This window comes from Bubalus bubalis, chromosome 8 (assembly GCF_019923935.1).
Source record: "Bubalus bubalis isolate 160015118507 breed Murrah chromosome 8, NDDB_SH_1, whole genome shotgun sequence".
NCBI classification, from domain to species: domain Eukaryota; kingdom Metazoa; phylum Chordata; class Mammalia; order Artiodactyla; family Bovidae; genus Bubalus; species Bubalus bubalis.
Window position 1 is genome coordinate 102780830 of NC_059164.1, and position 19627 is coordinate 102800456.

Genomic DNA, 19627 nt, shown 5'->3' on the forward strand with positions numbered 1-19627 from the left:
AACTAAAAGTCTCTTAGAAGAAAACAGAGAAAAAGCCCCTTGACATTGGTCTTGGCAATGATTTTTTTGGGTATGACACTAAAAACACAGGCAACAACATCACAAATAAGCTAGTGGGACTACATGAAACTAAAATCTTCTACACAGCAAAGGAAACAATGGACAAAACGAAAGGCCACCCAGCACCTTCTGGATTTACTCCATGACTGCTTCATCTGTTGATGGTCTTGCTTGGGCTGATCTGTGCTGAATCTAGCTGCCACCGGTGCTGGTGAAAAACAAGTTGGATAAGACCCAAGGGGTCTGCTAGGAACTGCTCCCTCTCCTGCCTGGACACCCTACTCTTCCTTCTTGGCAGTTCCTATGGTGCTGAGTGTCCCAGGGCCCAGGAAATACCCTCAGGAGGCAGCTTTTGGGGGTCTCCTTGTAGCTTCTTGCATGATTCTTGCATCTCATCTTCCTGTCTTATTCCTTCAGCCTTTCTGGGTCACCAGCCAGGCACAGGTGGCTTTGGGAAGCAGGAAGGTATTTAGCTGGGTCTTGAGATGCAGGGAAGGACTAGCAGAGAAGAGGAGGGTGGACATTTCAGGTGGGAAGGTGTCAGAAGTGAGGGCAACATCAGGCTTTGTAACATTTGGTGAAACAGACCACTCAGAGTGTGAATAATGGACACATTTTAGAAATACATTTTAGAGGCCGTGGATAATTTCCGGTGCCCTAGAGCATCATAGAAAAGGATGCATGTTGTTTCCTTATTTTTTTGTGCTTTTGTCTAGGATATGATGGGTACTTCGGTTTAATAATTCAGTGATGAGCTTGGAGATAAAATTGAGCCTGCTTATGAAAACTAGGTCTGTGTCTCCTTGAGGACCATTTTCACAGAATATTATTTTTTGTTTTCTCTCTTTTAAATAGTTGTGCACAATATCCCCAGCCTTCTTCTCGCTTTATTGATTTTCCAGAACGAGAGGACGAGGTGTGACTATAAAATAACGTGACTGATTATTTTAGCATATGCACCAGAACTTATACAGCCAAATGAATTTTGTGACCTTCAAAGGCATTTTCCTGATAGGCTGAAACCTTACTGCAGATATGCCATATCAGAAAACACATTCTTAGCACTTTTGTCTGGAAACGGTCCTCAGTGTGTGAGTGCAGTCTTTCGACCACCCTCAAGGCACAAATCATTGTCTTTGTTGAGAACGGATTGATTTTTTAAAAAACAGCCCAAATTTTGGCAACTAGGCGATTAGACTGGGTAATATTATTTTTAATCCCAAGAAAAATGTGATTATAAAATAATAAGGCTTGCTGTCCTTTACCGAGAAGTTTATGAGCCATTTCTGGAAGCCAGGGGATTCTGTTGGGCCATACTCACTGGACATATGAGTTGCTCTGAGTCAAGCTTAGTTTCACTTTAAAGACAACAGCAGCATTCATCTTAGCACTTATGGTCATACATCGTTTTATCTTATAAGGAATTCAGGCTTCTGGAATTGGTAGCATTGACTCTTTGGGCAGAGATGAAAGAAGCTGCTCATTCACTCTATAAACAAAGCAGACCATCCGATTTGTGTTTGTGCCTTACTGAGCTGTTTGCTGCTCCCCCTGGGAGCGCAGTGGTTCTTCCAGAAATGAAACTACTGCACGGACCCTCCCCTTCACCCCCGAACATCATGATCCCAACCAACCAAACAGGCTGCCGTTTGCCTTTGAAGGCAAGGGCCTCATCTTTGGGAACCTGAACCGTGTAGCAGGGATTTGTTTCTGCTGGCCAAAAGGACACACATCTGCACAAGAGGGCGAGACTTTGGGGAGAGCAGGGATGGGAGCAGGTATCATGCAGCTAATGACTGGCACTTCAGCGAGGAAGGGCCACCTTGTCCCTGGCTTACGAGAAATACGTGATGCTGCACAGTGTCCCGGGGGCTGGGGGACACGAGGCGCATCAGCTGAGAGGGGCCACCCCCGGAGCCCTGCTGTCTCACAGTCCTCACCCCCACCCTACCCGGACAGAGCCGAGAGCTGGGTGACCCTGCAGAGCCACCTCAAGGCCCCAGGTGGTCTTATGAAGACGTGTTTGCTTTCACCGCAGCAGACGGCAGTTCCTGAGCGTGGCCCCAGAAAAAGGATGGTCCCCTCTTTTTGTGGCTCAAAGTTTTCTGGGAAAATGGTGTCAGAGAGTGAAGGCAAGGCCAACTGCTACCGATAGTGGCTTCAACCAAAACCCTGCTTCCCAAGCGCCGCCCAGACTCCCGGCAAGAGCCAGTGCCAGGCACCAAACTCCGCGGCGGCCTCTGCCCTCTGAGCCAGGAAGTATGCCAAGTTGCTCCTGAATCGCCTTCCTCTATACACAATCCGCCCCTTCTCGCCACACTCTGCACATCGCAGTCCCCGCTGCCCGACACCCTTGCCTCTCTGTTAAAGGAAATCCAACCCATCCCTCAAAACCTTGTCTAAACATTGCTTTCCTGAAGGTCTCCTTAGCCAGGCCAGCCATCAACGAGCCTGGCTTCCTCTGAATTCCGCTTTCTGTCTCTACTGTGGTCTTGGCACTTGCTGTACTATTCTATCGCTCATGCCTGTGTCCTATTTCCTGGCCTGACAAGGCCCTGAGGGCAAGGGATGAATCTTAAACCCATGAGTGCCTTGTGCAGAGTAGCTGCTCAGTAAACTTTAATGACCATACATATGCGTGGCATGGCTTCTAAATGATCGCTGCCGTGTGTGTGTGTGTGTGAGCATCTGTGTGTGCTCCAATGGATACACTAGTGGCAGCATGACCTCAACACCTGGCAGAACGCCTTACACACAGGTCATTGAAAGAGTAAATTCCTTCTTTGTTCATACACTCACCGACTGCTGAAGGCTTTCCAGGCCATGTGCTGGTTCTACCTCATTGATGGGCTATGGATCACTTGACCATGAACTCAGATAAAGTAATTATCACATTAGAAATAGAGGAGCAAAGCTCTGATGCAAAAGTAGGAGATGGGATGGAAGGCAGGACCCAGCCATTTAGAAGATGAGGTATGTGGGGAGCACAGAACACCCGCTGTGTGGGCAGGGTATCCTGACCGCAGTGTGGGGGAGGGGAGATCCAGCCTCCAGCAGAGACATCAAAAGACAAGCCCTTCATCCTTCACTGTTTTATTAACCGCTAATCCCCATAGTTCAAAGCAACGCTATCTAAACTCTTCACCAGCGTCTTTGTTTATATTATTTCCCCATAGGTCTCATGTTCTATTGTCCAAACAACGATGTATATTTAAGTCATGATTGATTTATTTTCTCATTTTAATTACTCGAAGACAAGCTGATGGAAACGCTGCCAATGAGAATAGTGATCAATGAGAGAACCGGCATTCGTATACCCAGTTATAATTCTACTCCAAAGCAAAGAAAGTTGACATTTTTGTTAACCTGCACAATCTGATTGTCAATAGAGGCACACTTTCCATTGAGGCTCTTTGAAATGCTGAAAATATCTCATGTACCCCCTTCCTATCTCTACAAATCAATAGGCATCTGGGAACCCCAGGTTGTAAGCATTGTGAAGGATAGTCAGCTATACATTTGATGGTTTGAGTGCTATCTGTACATAGAGTGACTGAAATTGGTAGCATCGTCTCAAGATATAAGGGACGATAGAAGGAGGTAATTCGGCAGTTCTCAGGAGAAATATGGCACCGTGTGAGTCAGCAAGGCCTTTCTAGTTGAGGGCAGGTACACTTTTCCCCTAGAGGAGCTTGGGTACATCCATCCTTGCCAGATTTTTCACTGATAAGAGAGGGCTGACCGTCCATGGCTCTCCGAAAATGGCATCTTCTCCACCCAAACCCCCAGGCCAGCTCTCCCTCACCTGGATAGTCAACCCAGTCTTGTTTCCTAAGCGGTCCTTGAAACATTCTTTTCCCCTCTATCTGCTCTTCTACTCCTGGAGTTGTGGATTTCAAGAGCATCTGGAAATAATCACCCATCTTGTTTCCCTGTTTCTTGTCTTGTGCCCCTCAAAATTGTCCTTCACATCTGCAGCCCAAAGAACAACCAGCCTCTCACCGCTGGGGCAGAAAGCTCTCCCATGGCCCTCCCTGCCTGCAGAATTGGTCTCCTCAGCTGGCACAGGAGGCCCTGTCCAACCTGGTTGCCTCCTCACCTGCCGCTTTGCTCTCTGGTCCCTCTGTTCCTTCCACACACCATGTTGTATGCCATTCATTTCCTCCCCTCTCCTGGGATGCTCTTGATTCCTTCATTCTGGTGAGAGCCCTGCATCCCTGTGATCTTGACCCCAGCACACCTGGTGTCTTCTCTCTCTCGAACCACTTCCCTGGCTCCCCTGTTAGAAGGTAAGCAGGACTGGATCTTAGGTGCCCAGCACTGTGCTTGTACATTTCTTTTGGGTAATAGACACTTAGTTATTTGCTGACAAAGTTGAATTAAGAGGGACAGTATATAGGATTTTGTGTGGCACATGCTTGGCATATATAGACACAAATTCATGTTGTTCTTTGCAGCTATGAATATCCTCATAGAGAATTTCCATTTATTTCTAAATCCATATCACTGCAACCAAGCTGCCACCCTCACTTGTTATATAACAGAATTTCACTGCATTGAACTCTGGATCTCAGTGAAGGATTTCATCTCTATAATTCAGGTGCCACTGGGCTGTGGGTTGAAGTTCATCTCTGTACAGTGTATGAAGGAAGGATTGCTAAACAAAATCTTGCTGCAAAGGTGACTTTTGAACCTCTTTAGGAAAATAAACTACTCTCAAGCACTTTCACCGATGTTAGTTCATCAACACTGCTTTTAGAAACACACTAAAAATACTTCACTCTTGGCTGCCTTTCCTCCATATATGTAATGTCCCAGAGCTTGGGCTTTGAAATTTGATTGCCTGGATTCATGTCTTGGTTAGTTTTGTGATCTTAAGGAAGTTGGTAAGGTGACTGTGCCTCAGATTCCCCCACTGTTAAATAGGGATAATAACAGTGCTCACCTCATAGCATGTTGGAAGCATTATATGAGTAGACTTGGAGCAGTGCTGGGCACGGTTAACGTTCAGTAAGTGTTAGCTACTGTTGCTGCTGTTTAGTTGCTAAGTCGTGTCCAACTCTTTTGCAACCCCATGGACTGTAGCCCACCAGGATCCCCTGTCCTTGGAATTCTCCAGGCAAGAATACTGGAGTGGGTTGCCATTCCCTCCTCCAGGGAATCTTCCCGACCCAGGGATCAAACCTGGATCTCCTGCTTGGCAGGTGTATTCTTCACCACCGGGAAGGTTGATATTAGCATGTGTTAAATAAATGACCCCAAACTTAGCAAGCAGAACACAGGAAGATGTGGATTAGCTATTTGTGTTTACAAAGCACTACTGCATACTTCTTTTCCATGGGGATGGTCTTGATCCCTGTCTCCTGTACAATGTCACGAACCTCCATCCATAGTTCATCAGGCACTCCATCTATCAGATCTAGTCCCTTAAATCTATTTCTCACTTCCACTGTATAATCATAAGGGATTTGATTTAGGTCATACCTGAATGGTCTAGTGGTTTTCCCTACTTTCTTCAATTTAAGTCTGAATTTGGCAATAAGGAGCTCATGATCTGAGCCACAGTTAGTTCCCAGTCTTGTTTTTGCTGACTGTATAGAGCTTCTCCATCTTTGGCTGCAAAGAATATAATCAATCTGATTTCGGTGTTGACCATCTGGTGATGTCCATGTATAGAGTCTTCTCTTGTGTTGTTGGAAGAGGGTGTTTGTTATAACCAGTGCATTTTCTTGGCAAAACTCTATTAGTCTTTGCCCTGCTTCATTCCGTATTTCAAGGCCAAATTTGCCTGTCACTCCAGGTGTTTCTTGACTTCCTACTTTTGCATTCCAGTCCCCTATAATGAAAAGAACATCTTTTTTGGGTGTTAGTTCTAAAAGGTCTTGTAGATCTTCATAGAACTGTTCAACTTCAGCTTCTTCAGCATTACTGGTTGGGGCATAGACTTGGATTACTGTGATATTGAATGGTTTGCCTGGGAAACGAACAGAGATCATTCTGTTGTTTTTGAGATTGCATCCAAGTACTGCATTTTTGGACTCTTTTGTTGCCCATGATGGCTACTCCATTTCTTCTAAGGGATTCCTGCCCGCAGTAGTAGATATAATGGTCATCTGAGTTAAATTCACCCATTCCAGTCCATTTCAGTTCGCTGATTCCTAGAATGTCGACATTCACTCTTGCCATCTCCTGTTTGACCACTTCCAATTTGCCTTGATTCATGGACCTGACATTCCAGGTTCCTATGCAATATTGCTCTTTATAGCATTGGACCTTGCTTCTATCACCAGTCACATCCACAGCTGGGTATTGTTTTTGCTTTGGCTCCATCCCTTCATTCTTTCTGGAGTTATTTCTCCACTGATCTCCAGTAGCATATTGGGCCCCTACTGACCTGGGGAGTTCCTCTTATAGTATCCTATGATTTTGCCTTTTCATACTGTTCATGGGGTTCTCAAGGCAAGAATACTGAAGTGGTTTGCCATTCCATTCTCCAGTGGACCACATTCAACCAAAATGGCTGTCTGAGGAGGCCTTACAAATAGCTGTGAAAAGAAGATAAGTGAAAAGCAAAGGAGAAGAGGAAAGATATAAGCATCTGAATGCAGAGTTCCAAAGAATAGCAAGAAGAGATAAGAAAGCCTACCTCAGCAATCAATGCAAAGAAATAGAGGAAAACAAGAGAATGGGAAAGACTAGAGATCTCTTCAAGAAAATTAGAGATACCAAAGGAACATTTCATGCAAAGATGGGCTCGATAAAGGACAGAAATGGTATGGACCTAACAGAAGCAGAAGATATTAAGAAGAGGTGGCAGGAATACACAGAAGAACTGTACAAAAAAGATCTTCACGACCAAGACAATCACGATGGTGTGATCACTCACCTAGAGCCAGACATCCTGGAATGTGAAGTCAAGTGGGCCTTAGAAAGCATCACTACGAACAAAGTTAGTGGAGGTGATGGAATTCCAGTTGAGCTATTCCAAATCCTGAAAGATGATGCTGTGAAAGTGCTGCACTCAATATGCCAGCAAATTTGGAAAACTCAGCAGTGGCCACAGGACTGGAAAAGGTCAGTTTTCATTCCAATCCCAAAGAAAGGCAATGCCAAAGAATGCTCAAACTACTGCACAATTGTACTCATCTCACACGCTAGTAAAGTAATGCTCAAAATTCTCCAAGCCAGGCTTCAGCAATACGTGAACCATGAACTTCCAGATGTTCAAGCTGGTTTTAGAAAAGGCAGAGGAACCAGAGATCAAATTGCCAACATCTGCTGGATCATGGAAAAAGCAAAAGAGTTCCAGAAAAACATCTATTTCTGCTTTATTGACTATGCCAAAGCCTTTGACTGTGTGGATCACAATAAACTCTGGAAAATTCTTCAAGAGATGGGAATACCAGACCACCTGACCTGCCTCTTGAGAAACCTGTATGCAAGTCAGGAAACAACAGTTAGAACTGGACATGGAACAACAGACTGGTTCCAAATAGGAAAAGGAGTACATCAAGGCTGTATATTGTCACCCTGCTTATTTTAACTTATATGCAGAGTACATCATGAGAAATGCTGGGCTGGAGGAAGCACAAGCTGGAATCAAGATTGCTGGGAGAAATATCAATAACCTCAGATATGCAGATGACACCACCCTTATGGCAGAAAGTGAAGAACTAAAGAGCCTCTTGATGAAAGTGAAAGAGGGGAGTGAAAAAGTTGGCTTAAAGCTCAACATTCAGAAAACAAAGATCATGGCATCTGGTCCATCACTTCATGGGAAATAAATTGGGAAACAGTGGAAACAGTGTCCGACTTTATTTTTGGGGGGCTCCAAAATCACTGCAGATGGTGACTGCAGCCATGAAATTAAAAGAGGCTTACTCCTTGGAAGGAAAGTTATGACCAACCTAGATAGCATATTCAAAAGCAAAGACATTACTTTGCCAACAAAGGTCTGTCTAGTCAAGGCTATGGTTTTTCCAGTGGTCATGTATGGATGTGAGAGTTGGACTGTGAAGAAAGCTGAACGCTGAAGAATTGAAGCTTTTGAACTGTGGTGTTGGAGAAGACTCATGAGAGTCCCTTGGACTGCAAGGAGATCCAACCAGTCCATTCTGAAGGAGATCAGCCCTGGGATTTCTTTGGAAGGAATGATGCTAAAGCTGAAACTCCAGTACTTTGGCCACCTCATGCAAAGAGTTGACTCATTGGAAAAAACTCTGATGCTGGGAGGGATTGAGGGCAGGTGGAGAAGGGGATGACAGAGGATGAGATGGCTGGATGGCATCACTGACTTGATGGACATGAGTTTGAGTGAACTCTGGCAGTTGGTGATGGACAGGGAGGCCTGGTGTGCTGCGATTCATGGGGTCGCAAAGAGTCGGATATGACTGAGTGACTGAACTAAACTGAACTGAACTGCATACTTCAAAGAATTCACTGCCAGAATTAGCCAGGTGGCGCTAGCAGTAAAGAACCCCCTGCCAATGCAGGAGACCTAAGAGACATGGGTTCGATCCCTGGCTTGGGAAGATCCCCTGGAGAAGAAATGGCAACCCACTCCAGTATTCTTGCCTGGAGAATTCCTTGGACAGAGGAGCCTGGTAGGCTACAGTGTATAGGGTTGCACAGAGTTGGACACGACTGAATCAACTTAACACACATGCACACACCCCATTATTAACTGCAGGCTTGTACTCAATAATAATCTCATAGGTCCTAGGTTTTTATTTATTTTATTTATTTTTTTAAAACACCATTTGGAATTCTCATATGATCTTGAGGACTGCATTGAAGTGAAAAGTAAACAGAAGTAAAGTTCAACCAAGTGGCCTCATTTTGAATGATTCTGGGCTTATACCATTAGGGAGCTTCTGATCTTGAGCAAGGTAGATGAGGTTTAAAAAATAACTACTGGATTTAGCAGCTAAGAAGTTTTAGGTGATGTTGGAATTGGGGGTGGTGAGAACAGAAGCCAGAATGCAGCAGGCTTAGAAGTGATTGGGAAAGAAGGTTGCCAAGGAGGAGGGGGTGCCCTTTCTCTCAAGAAGAAGATCTGGAATGTCAGCTGCCATTCTGAGCTTCAGTTTCCAGTGGTAAAGCAGAGACAGTCATCCTTTTCCTGTATCCTTGACAGGAGTATGAATACTTCGCTAATAAATTTTACATCAATATATATTATTATTAGCCTATTGATGCAACTGTTTGTCTCTTAGCTGTAGGCTTCCCTGGTGGCTCAGATGGTAAAGAATCTGCCTGCACTGTAGGAGACTAGGGTTCGATCCCTGGGTTGGGAAGATCCCCTGTAGGAGGGAATGGCAACCCACTCCAGTATTCTTGCCTGGAGAATTCCATGGACAGAGGAGCCTGGAGGGCTACAGTCTATAAAGTCACAAAGAGTTGACCTGGCTGACACTTTCACTTTCACTTGTAGGTTTTTAAACTTAAAAAAAAAAAAAAAAATCTGTTTCTTGAAAAGTGCTCTATGAAGCTTTAAACTCAATTTGCTTTTCAGAAAATTTTCAAATTTTCCCATGACAAAATTTACATTTATCCTCTGATTTGAGCAATAACAGCACAATTCTGTTGGGTTAGCCAAAAAAAGTTCATTTGGACTTTTCTGTAACATTTTACTGAAAAACCCAAATGAACTTTTGACCAATACAATATTTTTCATTTGGCCTTTGTTTCACTTGTTGACGCTTACCTTGTCCTTGGGTTTGAGAACTTGACATGTAAATGATGCATAGCAAATAAATCCTGGTAAGTTCTCACTCGAGTCTCTCTCATAGACCAGACCTCTGGTTTTCTGCACACTCTGGTCCAAGACCCTGCCTTCATTTTGCCTTTATTATGACACTGGAAATGTATTTTTGCAAGTTCAATTCTCTCCCATCTTAAAGCATACAAGTAAGCCAGCCAACCAGCAATCACCTCTTCTTGGACCATGTATTCCACCCCGACCTCCACTCCATCCCACCCTTCTCTTTCCAGAGAAGACCCCACACTCCTCGCTTTCTCACTTCCCATTTACCCTCGGCCCTGCAATGGGGCTTCTGCTCCATTGTCCACTGAAAGGACTCTCTCCAAGGCTACCACTAACTCCTTTGTTCCTAAACAGAATCCACATTTCTGTCCTTGTCTTTCTTTAGTGCTTTGCAGTATTTGACTCTGATATGCTTAGTCCCTTACTCTTGGGTTCACAATAGGAATCTCAGTTGTATAGTTGTGCAGAAAAACCTGAGCACCTTGAATACAGTCCAGTGGCTTCATTTTACGGATGAGGAAATGAAGGTCAAGAGAAGTTACATGAATTGACCTCTATCAGTCAGCTAGTGCTGCAATAACATTGTGTAACAAACCACCCCAAACCCATCGGCAAACAACAACATTAATTTTTCTCATGGTCTGGATGTTGGCTGGGGGAGCTATGTTCCAGGTTGTGGGTGGGGTTCATATCTGCTCCACATGGGTTTGTAATGGGGCACAGACTGAAGAGGATACTTCAGGAAAGTTCTACTTCTGGTAGATCATAGGAATGCAAGAAACACAAGAGGAGGAAATCCCCTGGTGGTGCAGTGGTTAGGACTATGTGCTTCCACTGCAGGGGTTCAGGCCTTGGCTGGGGAACTAAGATCCCATAAGCCCATGTGACATGGCAAAAAAAAAAAAAAAAAAATGCTAGAGGAAATAAGCAATGTCTCTTCAGGGCTCAGCCTTAAAGTGGCTGAATGTCCCTTCTGCTTATATTCTTTGGTTAAAGCAAATCCCATGTGAAAGCCTAACATGAATGAGGTGAGGAAGAAGACTCCACTGAAGTGGGAGGTATTGATACTTCAGAGAATCAGTATTTTTCCTGATGATGTAGAATTTTGATAAAGAGGTTGGGGGGGGGGTGATGAGTTGGGAGGAATGATTCAGTCTACCACATGCCCAGAGATCACCCATGTGGAGTCTGAGCTCTGACAAAGGAGAAAGAGGACATGAGTGAGTAGACACAACAAAAGAAGAAACAAAGATAAAAACAAACAAAGAGCGAGCAAAACAAAAATGTAAAGCTAATGGAAGTTTGGATTTTTATTGTAAATAACAACAATGATGTTTTCTGGAAAAAGAACAGACGTGGATGGGGAGTTGGACAAGACTCCAAGGTGGTGAGTCACAGTAGGTCTTGGCTGTGAGGAGGGCTCCAGGAGGGCCGAAGCAGGGTCGTGCGCCCAGTGCAGGGGCTCAGCTTAGACCTTGACTGAGCCTAGGGGTGAACCCAAGGATTTCTAGCTGAATAAGCGATGGAGATCAGGAACTGACCAATGATGGAGCTACAGCTCACCCTGAGAAGGGTAAATATTGATTCAGGGATGGGGTGGGGAAGAGAGTAGCTGCTACATAGAGGATCCGACTTGAGTTGGAAAAGGCAGGATTGAAGGGGAACATTTCTGAAGTACTCTGGAAGCCTCAAAGCTGACAGTCTGCTGTGTTCACTATACCCTGGACTATACCAACCAGGGGACATGCTTGTAGATTGTGAGCTCCACTGTTTGGGACAAATGCATTGTTTTATATGTGGCAATACATTTATGTAAGACATTATGCCAAGACATGGCTACAGCTGGAAACATAAACAGCTCCAGAATTACTATAAACATTCTCATGGATGCTGGGGCCCTACTGAGTTATTAAAGAAAAAAAAATATGTTTTAGGATGATCACTTGCCCTTCCAGAAAATTTCCTGTGGTGCTGGCTAGAGGCTGAAAGGAGAAAGGGTGTGTCTCAGCATCACAAGGCCTGTGAGACAAGGTGAACTGAACTTGGGCTCTGAAAGATCAAATGAGCCTGTCACAGGCTCTTTTGCACGTTCTGCTCTAGGAAGTTATTGGTAAGTCTCAACAGGGAGGTGCTCTTGCAATCCAAAATCAGCCATCAATTTCATTTCCTTTTTTTCCTATAAAAAGAGTATGCTGACTCAAACAACTAAAATATAGATTAGTTAGCATACTAATAATAAGACCAAAAAATCCCCAATAGACAAAAATCCCCATTAAAAAAACAAACAAACAAACCAAAGCCCAACATTCAGTGAGCCAGGAAAAAAATGTTTTTGAATTAGCATTTTCTTTCATGAGAGTCAGTTTCTTTCCATGTCACCTCTTCTGACTCCAGGGTGGACGAGAAGACCCGTCCCCATCCTCCTACCCACATGTTGGCACGGCTGGTGACAGCTCGGATGGTCTTTATACTGGATTGAGTAGCGTTAGTGTTCCCCTGCCCTCTCCAAATTCACAGTCACTTGGCACCTCCGAAGAAGGCCTTCATTGGAGACAGTGTCTTTATAGAGGCAATCAAGTTGAATGCTAGTGAGTCCTAATCCAAGACTGATGTCTTGTTACGAGGGGATCTGTACACAGAGACACGCAGAGTGGAGGTGATGTGAATATACAGACACACGAGGAGAGTACCATGTGAGGATGGAGGCAGAGACTGGAGTGATATATCTGCACAGCAACCCCAAGGATTGCTAACAACCACCAGAAGCGAGGAAGAGCCGGGGAGGGGCTTCCCTTAGAGCCTCAGGGTGGGCAAGGCCCTGCAGACTTCTTGATTTCAGACTTCCAACCTCCAGAACTGGGAGAGAGTAAATGTTGGTTGTTGTAAGTCCCCAGTTTGTGGTACTGTGTTATGGTAGCCCTAGGAGATGACTGTGGTCTCCTTTCCCTCATTGGCCTTGCTGATCCAGAACAGACCATACCAGTCAAAGACCTGGCTAGAGGCTCAGGCCCTTCGGTCAGACAGACTAGGATTGGGCTGCAGGCTGGCCACTGACCAGTGGGCTCAAAGTCTCAGTTTCCCCATCTATATGATGGACATAGCAAGGATGTTGGCGGAGATTAAAGGCTGCCATGTTTATAAATGTACAATGTCTGGCCCATAGCACATGTTTAGTAAATGTTAGCTGCTATTAGCCATTGGTTTTCACCTCAGTGTGAAGTTTTTCTGATTTTACTATTTTGGTAAAAGCCAAGTGGACATCTATTCCTTTAGGGATGTACCATGGCATCTAGCTCAGGGTTCACAATAAAAGCATCTTTATGGAATGAAGAATGGAACAACTACATCTCATCATAGAAGGAAATGGCTTATAGGCTTCATGAGGTTTAGTAATCAGCTCAAAAAGTCCAAGAAGAAGGATATATTTTTATCAAATTAGGTTATGAAAGTTTGAGGCTTCCATCATGGGCTGTCTCTCTCCCCTGGGTTGCTTATTTGGGAGAAGCCAGCTGCCATGTTGGGCTGCCTGATGAAGGGCCCACAAAATGAAGCCTGCCAACAGCTACATAAGGGGACATTAATGTGATTCTCTAGGCCCAGGCAAACTTAAGATCACTGCAGCCTCAGCTGACAGCTTGACTTACCCTTATGAAAAACCCGCACCCCTAACTGCTCAGGTAACACACTCCCAGGTTCCCGGAAACTGTGTAAGATGATAAATGTCTGTTGTTTTAAGCCACTTAGGTGTTGAGGCTAATTTGTTACACAGCACTAGATAACCAATACAGGTGCTGAGATAAGAATGGCCAGGATGAGCCAGGGCTGAGACCAGGGACTGTAATGGGAGACTAAAACATAGGAGGCAGAGAAGAGGTCAGACCCAGATGGGATGGACATGGAGATGAGCAGGCAGGTTCTGTGGGTCTGTGCCTCTGGTCCAGAGCCCAGGGCACATAAGAGCCAACCACATCACTGAGCAGAAGGCAATGAGATCTTGATGATCTTAGACTAGAGTATCGCCTTCTGACATAATGTTACACAATTCCCAGTTGGACCTTCAGTTGATCACTGTAGCGATGAGGTGATCAAAGATCAATGAGTGAATTTGTCCAGTATTAGGTCAATACAAAGATTTGGGGATTCCAGTAACAAACAACATGCAATGGGATTATAAATATTTTTGAAACACTCACAATATTCTTTTGTTATTTTGATGGCCTTAGCTCTTTAAGTTGTCCGCCAAGCTGGGAGGCAGAATTAAGTTTCCTAGGCCTGTTCCAGGCTGTTGGGCAGGTCATGGTACAATAGAAAGTTAAAGATATTGCCTGGGTTTATAAAGACATACCTCACATCCAATTGGCAAATGTTTTCTGAATGCTTACTAAGTTCATTATAAAAGAGCTTAGAGTCATTCTGTATACCTAGTACAAGTACCCACTGCTCCTTATCCCCCTGTGATTACTCATGAATATGAAAACCCAATGGATCAAAAAGCACTTCCTCTATTCTTTGCACAGGCCAGGTCTCCCCTTTGAATTGACCTTTGTTTCAAGTCTTGGAGCCCTGCTGACTCAGTGGCAATCACTTGAAATTCAAGGGATAACAGGATCCCGTGAATAGCATCTGCTTTTTCACCAGGAAGTCAGAGTCCTTACTCTACAGAAGTGAGCAAAGCTTCCTGCAGCCCCTGTCTTGTCGAAAGGTTGAGCTGTAGGTAATTTGCTGCTCTTCAAATCCAAAATAAGAGACGGAGGCTGCTAGCTAAGGGCACAGGCTCAGAGCCAGACAGCCTGGGTTCATATGTCAGCTCCACTTCTTCCTAGCTGTGCAGCCTTGGGTGAATGACTTAATCTCTCTGAGCCTCGCTTTTCCCATCTGCAAAATGATGATCATAATAACACCCCCCACACAGAGTAGGGAGAGGAATAAATGAGTTGATATATAAAGTACTTAGAATGGCTCCTGGCCCCTGGGAAATAGTCTCATTATGACGATTAATAGGCGATTATTATGCAGGATATGGAGGCAAAAGTAGCCCTCTCTGCCCTCTCTGGGCTCAAATGTCATTGTCTGTTGGGGTTCACTCAAGGCAGATGTCTCTCTTTCACAACATGCAAAGGGTTCTTCAAGGACTTCATGAAAACAAAAGGATTAACTACAGATGACTAAGCCCACATGATGGAAACAGAACCAGGTACAGTAAATAATGACCTTAGGCAGGATTATATTCCTACAAACAATACACTGAGTTCTTTGGCTCTTGGTCTACAATCCCTCTACTACTACAAGGGAGCCAGAGGCCAAGGACAATGTCTCCATGTGCCCAGGATAATCTGGATGGGCTCCTGGAGGAGGCAGCCCTCAAGCAGAGACTTGAAGAATTCAGGACTTGCCAGGTGGAGAAAGAAGATCGGTATACCAGGCAGAGAAGAGTGTGCTGGGACCAGGGTGAGATAAACAGGTGCCTGGGACACAAAATTTAAGGAGGCACTCACTCTCAGGGCCATGTGAGAGCAGGGTCAGCATCTGCACACCGCTGGGATTGAGCGCCTCCTTTAGTTTTGTATCCTAAATGCCTCTGTTGTGTCACCTTAGTCCTGGCCCTGGACAAGAGCCTGGGTAAGAGCCTGGAAAGAAATGTCTATAACTAGAAATGTCCAAGTCATGAAAGATGGCTTGAGGACAGAGGTCACTTGGAGTGAGCCTGAGAAGTCAGGCTGAGGTGAGATCATAAAAGGTCTTATGCTCCAAATAAAAGAATTTAGAGTTGGTCTAAAAGTGACAGGGAGCCAGTGAAGAATTCTGAACTGATCTACAACATGATCAGATTTTCCTGTTGGCAGGATTCTTCAGGCATTGGCATGAACGGCAGATTGGTGGATGAGGGAAGAAGCAGATTAGGAGGCCAATTCAGGACTCCGCTGAAGAGCCCATGCCCAGGGGAAAGACAACGACGGCCTGAAACAGGGCAGTGCCAGTTAGAAAACTCACTGAGCGTTCTCAAGAGGGCTGGTTTGAAGGGAAAATTGACAGTCCATGGTGACTGAGGGCAGATGAGGGTTGACGGCAAGAGTCAAAAATGGCACAGTTTAGGGACTTCCCTGGTAGTCCCGTGGTGAACAATTGCCTGCCAATGCAGAGGAAGTGGGTTCGATCCCTGGTCCAGGAAGATCCCGCATGCCACGGGGCAATGAAGCCAGTGTGTCGCAACTACTGAAGACTACACCCTAGAGCTCACGCTCCTCAACCAGAGAAGCCACGGCGATGAGAAGCCGACAGGCCACAAACTAGAGAGTAGGGCCTGCTCGCTGCAACTAGAGAAAGCCCCCGTGCAGCGGTGAAGACAGAGTGAAGCAACAAAGTATAAATAAATGAATAAAAATGCTTTCCAAATGGCACAGTTTAGAAGCCACAGGGAGCTAGTAGGTAAGACAGAAGTATACCGAAGGCAGTTAGCAGGGCTGCCCCAAGTCCAAGGGAGACCTCCCCACACCCCTCCCTATTGGTTTTCCATAGGATACAGTCTCTGGGGGTCAGACATGTCTTACCCTCTGGATGGTATCCACACTCTCTTAGCATCACCGACCTGAGCTGAGCCACTTCCAGACCCCATTGGCTTTCCAAGCAGTCTTAAGGTTCTCAAAGTCCTTTTAAAGACAACCATGCAGCTGGGCTCACACTGACATTCCGCCACGCCCAGCCTCCCATTCTGGACGTGTTGACCCCCAGGGTGCTGACCTGCCCCATATGACCCAGCCAGGGGCTCTGGGAGGTGGAGGGAGGAGGGGGCTGGGGAGGAGGGGGCTAGGAGGAGTGAGGGTCTGTCCAGAGGCTGGGAGTCTTCAGCCGCCTGTGAAGAGCCTTGTGAGAGACGACGTAGACCAGAAAGGCAGCTGGAGGGCAGCTGGGTTCGGAGGCGCTGTCCGGAAAGGCAGAGGCAGCAATGCTGGGAAAGGAGGGCAGTGTTCAGGGGCCAAGCCCGGGGCAGGGGAAGTACTAGGTCTGCGGGACTGCCCGCAGAGGCAACCCTGGGACTGATTTCCTCTGACCCCGCAACAGATGCACACGCTGATCTTGTGGTCCACTGAAGCCCTCGGATCTTCTTCTATGAACTCGAATGATGCCAGGTATCCTGCCCTCCCTGCGCTTGAGAAGTCTGGAGAATGCTGGTTCTGCACACATTTCTCCATGTTCTCATAAAAATCAAGGGAGTAAAAGAGCAAGTCTGAGCTCTTTGAAACATTAATTAAAGACACCATCACTTCCTTATTTCACGGAGGGTTGCTACCCCATTTGGGATTATTAGCAAAGCCAGACAGCCTTTGTTGTGCTTGACAGTGATTAATTCAGACTCTAGGTGAGTCTTGGTTTTCTCAACATCTTTTGATGTGCTAAGATTCCCCAGTGAGGCAAAAAATATCATCAATTACTTAAACAAGCCATTACCTTGAGAGCACAATTACCAGTGAGGCCCAATCTACTAATTGGCAGATGAAGGGAGAGAAATGAACCTGGGCTGTGCCCTGGACCCTTACCTGTCCAGCAGGAGTAAGAGTCCTTTCAATTGTGTCATGGCAGTGCTCCCGCTGATCTGGGACTGCCTAGAAATTTTTCCATCTCCACAAAAATTCATCTTGGGCCACTCAAGTCTTGGGAAGCCAGAAGCTTCCCATCCGAGAACTGCATTCTCATGGGCGAAGTTGTAGGCCTCAGCTCAATAGGAACACAGAAGTGTTCACAGAAGTAAACTTCTTGCTTGAAGGGAGCTGGGAAAAAATTCTTTGGCTTGCTCTTTTTCTCGAAAGTCACAAATTCTCCAGCTCCTGGGGCAAGCAGGGTGGCAGGGTTTTCTGCAGAATGCTACATCTGGGTGGACAATCCCTGACACATAACGAATTTAAGACCTAAATAAAAGAGGCAGGTTTTCACTGTAAAACATAAACATATAAAATTAAATTTATAAATTCAAGTAGAGTGTAATACACTTAAATATATTTTATTTTAGAAATACTTACTATAAATATACCTTTTAACGCACTAAATCATGACTGTTTTTTTCCCTCTCCTCGCTAGAAGAGAGGTTTAGGGGGAGATCTTTTTCTGTATTTGTATATGTCATTGGTTTTTCCGAATGGGGAGGGGGAGCTCAGTCTAGTTAAATTCAGTCAAATAACCAATACATAAAAAAATCCAGAAGTGTTCCATAAAATATCAGCCACTGCACTGGCCTTGTCACACAATTCTATCGTTCTGTCCTGTTTTTTGGAGAAGGCAATGGCACCCCACTCCAGTACTTTGCCTGGAAAATCCCATGGATGGGGGAGCCTGGTAGGCTGTAGTCCATGGGGTCACTAAGAGTCGGACACGACTGAGCAACTTCACTTTCACGCATTGGAGAAGGAAATGGCAACCCACTCCAGTGTTCTTACCTGGAGAATCCCAGGGATGGGGGAGCCTGGTGGCTGCCGTCTCTGGGGTCACACAGAGTCTGGACATGACTGAAGTGACTTAGCAGCAGCAGTCCTATTTTTAAAATAGAAAGATGGGTCGCATGCGTGTTCATATTGTGAAACTACTTTGGGTACTACCTCGATCGTTCTTCTCCTCTAATTCTCACTGGCGCGAAAGGGCAAGGCGCCTCTCAGAATTCTTCCATGAGAAGTGGTGGAGAACTGGTGGGTGGGGTGGGGTGCAAAGGCAGAGGCGGAGGCTGCACCGAGGCCTCACTCTGAGACCCCTCCCTGCTTAACCACCATCTCCCACTCGGCTCCACTTTCTTCCTTAATTCCCGAAGACGTCAGCTGGGTGGGGCCGGGCACCGGAAGGCACACCTGGGGAAGCACAGCGCATAGTGCCCAGGGCTTCCTCCATAGGAACCCCCAGAGCTGGCTCTTCCCAGGGTGGGGGGCCCCCTGGGACACCCTCCTCTCCAAGCAGCAGCCTCTCCCAGCTCCTTCACCTGCTATGAGTGACACAGTTCTTTCTCGCACCAGCTTTCACACCTCTGTCCTCTGTTTCATAGATTTTTGGAATCTGGTCTGCTTTGGAGGGCCCTGCTTTTGGAAAACTACCCTTGGGGGAAAATAATAATAAGCCTAAGGACCACTTGCCATTTTTTTTCAAGTTCAACAAATATGTCCCATCCAATAGCTGGACACAAGAAGTGCTCTTAAGTGATCAAAACACAGTTCAACTGGCACACCCTCTGACACGTGACGCTTCTTTGCTACAAGGGTCATCACGTAAATACTGTGTTGGCTGCTTGTCATTAGCCACTGAATGCGTGTTGGGTCCACAAGGCTATAAGTACCGCCTCCCTGTAGCTTCCCCTGGTGCTTTGCACATCCCTGGCTTGTAGGAGACACTGTGTGTCTGCCTGATGATTCTTGTAATGTGTCACGTGTAACATGTTGGTTACCATCAGCCGACAGTGATGAAGGACGTCATTCCAGGACTCCTCCCCTTTGTGAAGGTAAACTGCTATCACAATTTGGAGTAAATTCAGTGTCAAAAGCAGACCAAGTCTCTTTAGTTCTTAGAAATGAAATACATAAGATCCATTAGATCGAATTCTCCACATCTCAGTCCTTTGAGAGAGGACTGAGATTCCTTCATTGGTTTCCAGCTGTGGTGTTAGATTGTCAGCTGAGCCAAGGCAACCTAGACAGAGCACATTTGAAAATGTGGCCCATTTGGACCAGCCTTGAGAGCCCCATCTTCCCAGCATCATCCTTGTGGACCATCCGTGGCCAGCGAGATCACTTTAGGGAGTTCCTGGGCTTTAAAATGTCCCATGGTAAA

General features: G+C 45.7%; 1 protein-coding gene and 1 long non-coding RNA gene across 5 annotated transcripts in view; one reads left to right on the forward strand and one right to left on the reverse strand.

Annotated features, from left to right (window-relative positions):
• TBXAS1 (thromboxane A synthase 1) overlaps positions 1 to 19627 on the forward strand; it is a 173922-nt gene that overhangs the window by 11530 nt on the left and 142765 nt on the right. The gene's annotated exons all lie outside the window — the stretch shown is intronic.
• On the reverse strand, positions 16445 to 18441 carry LOC123334816. Its single transcript, XR_006552968.1, has 3 exons — positions 18256 to 18441; positions 17362 to 17754; positions 16445 to 16772 (listed from the first exon to the last, which is right to left on the reverse strand). It is a non-coding gene; the product is annotated as an uncharacterized LOC123334816 (long non-coding RNA).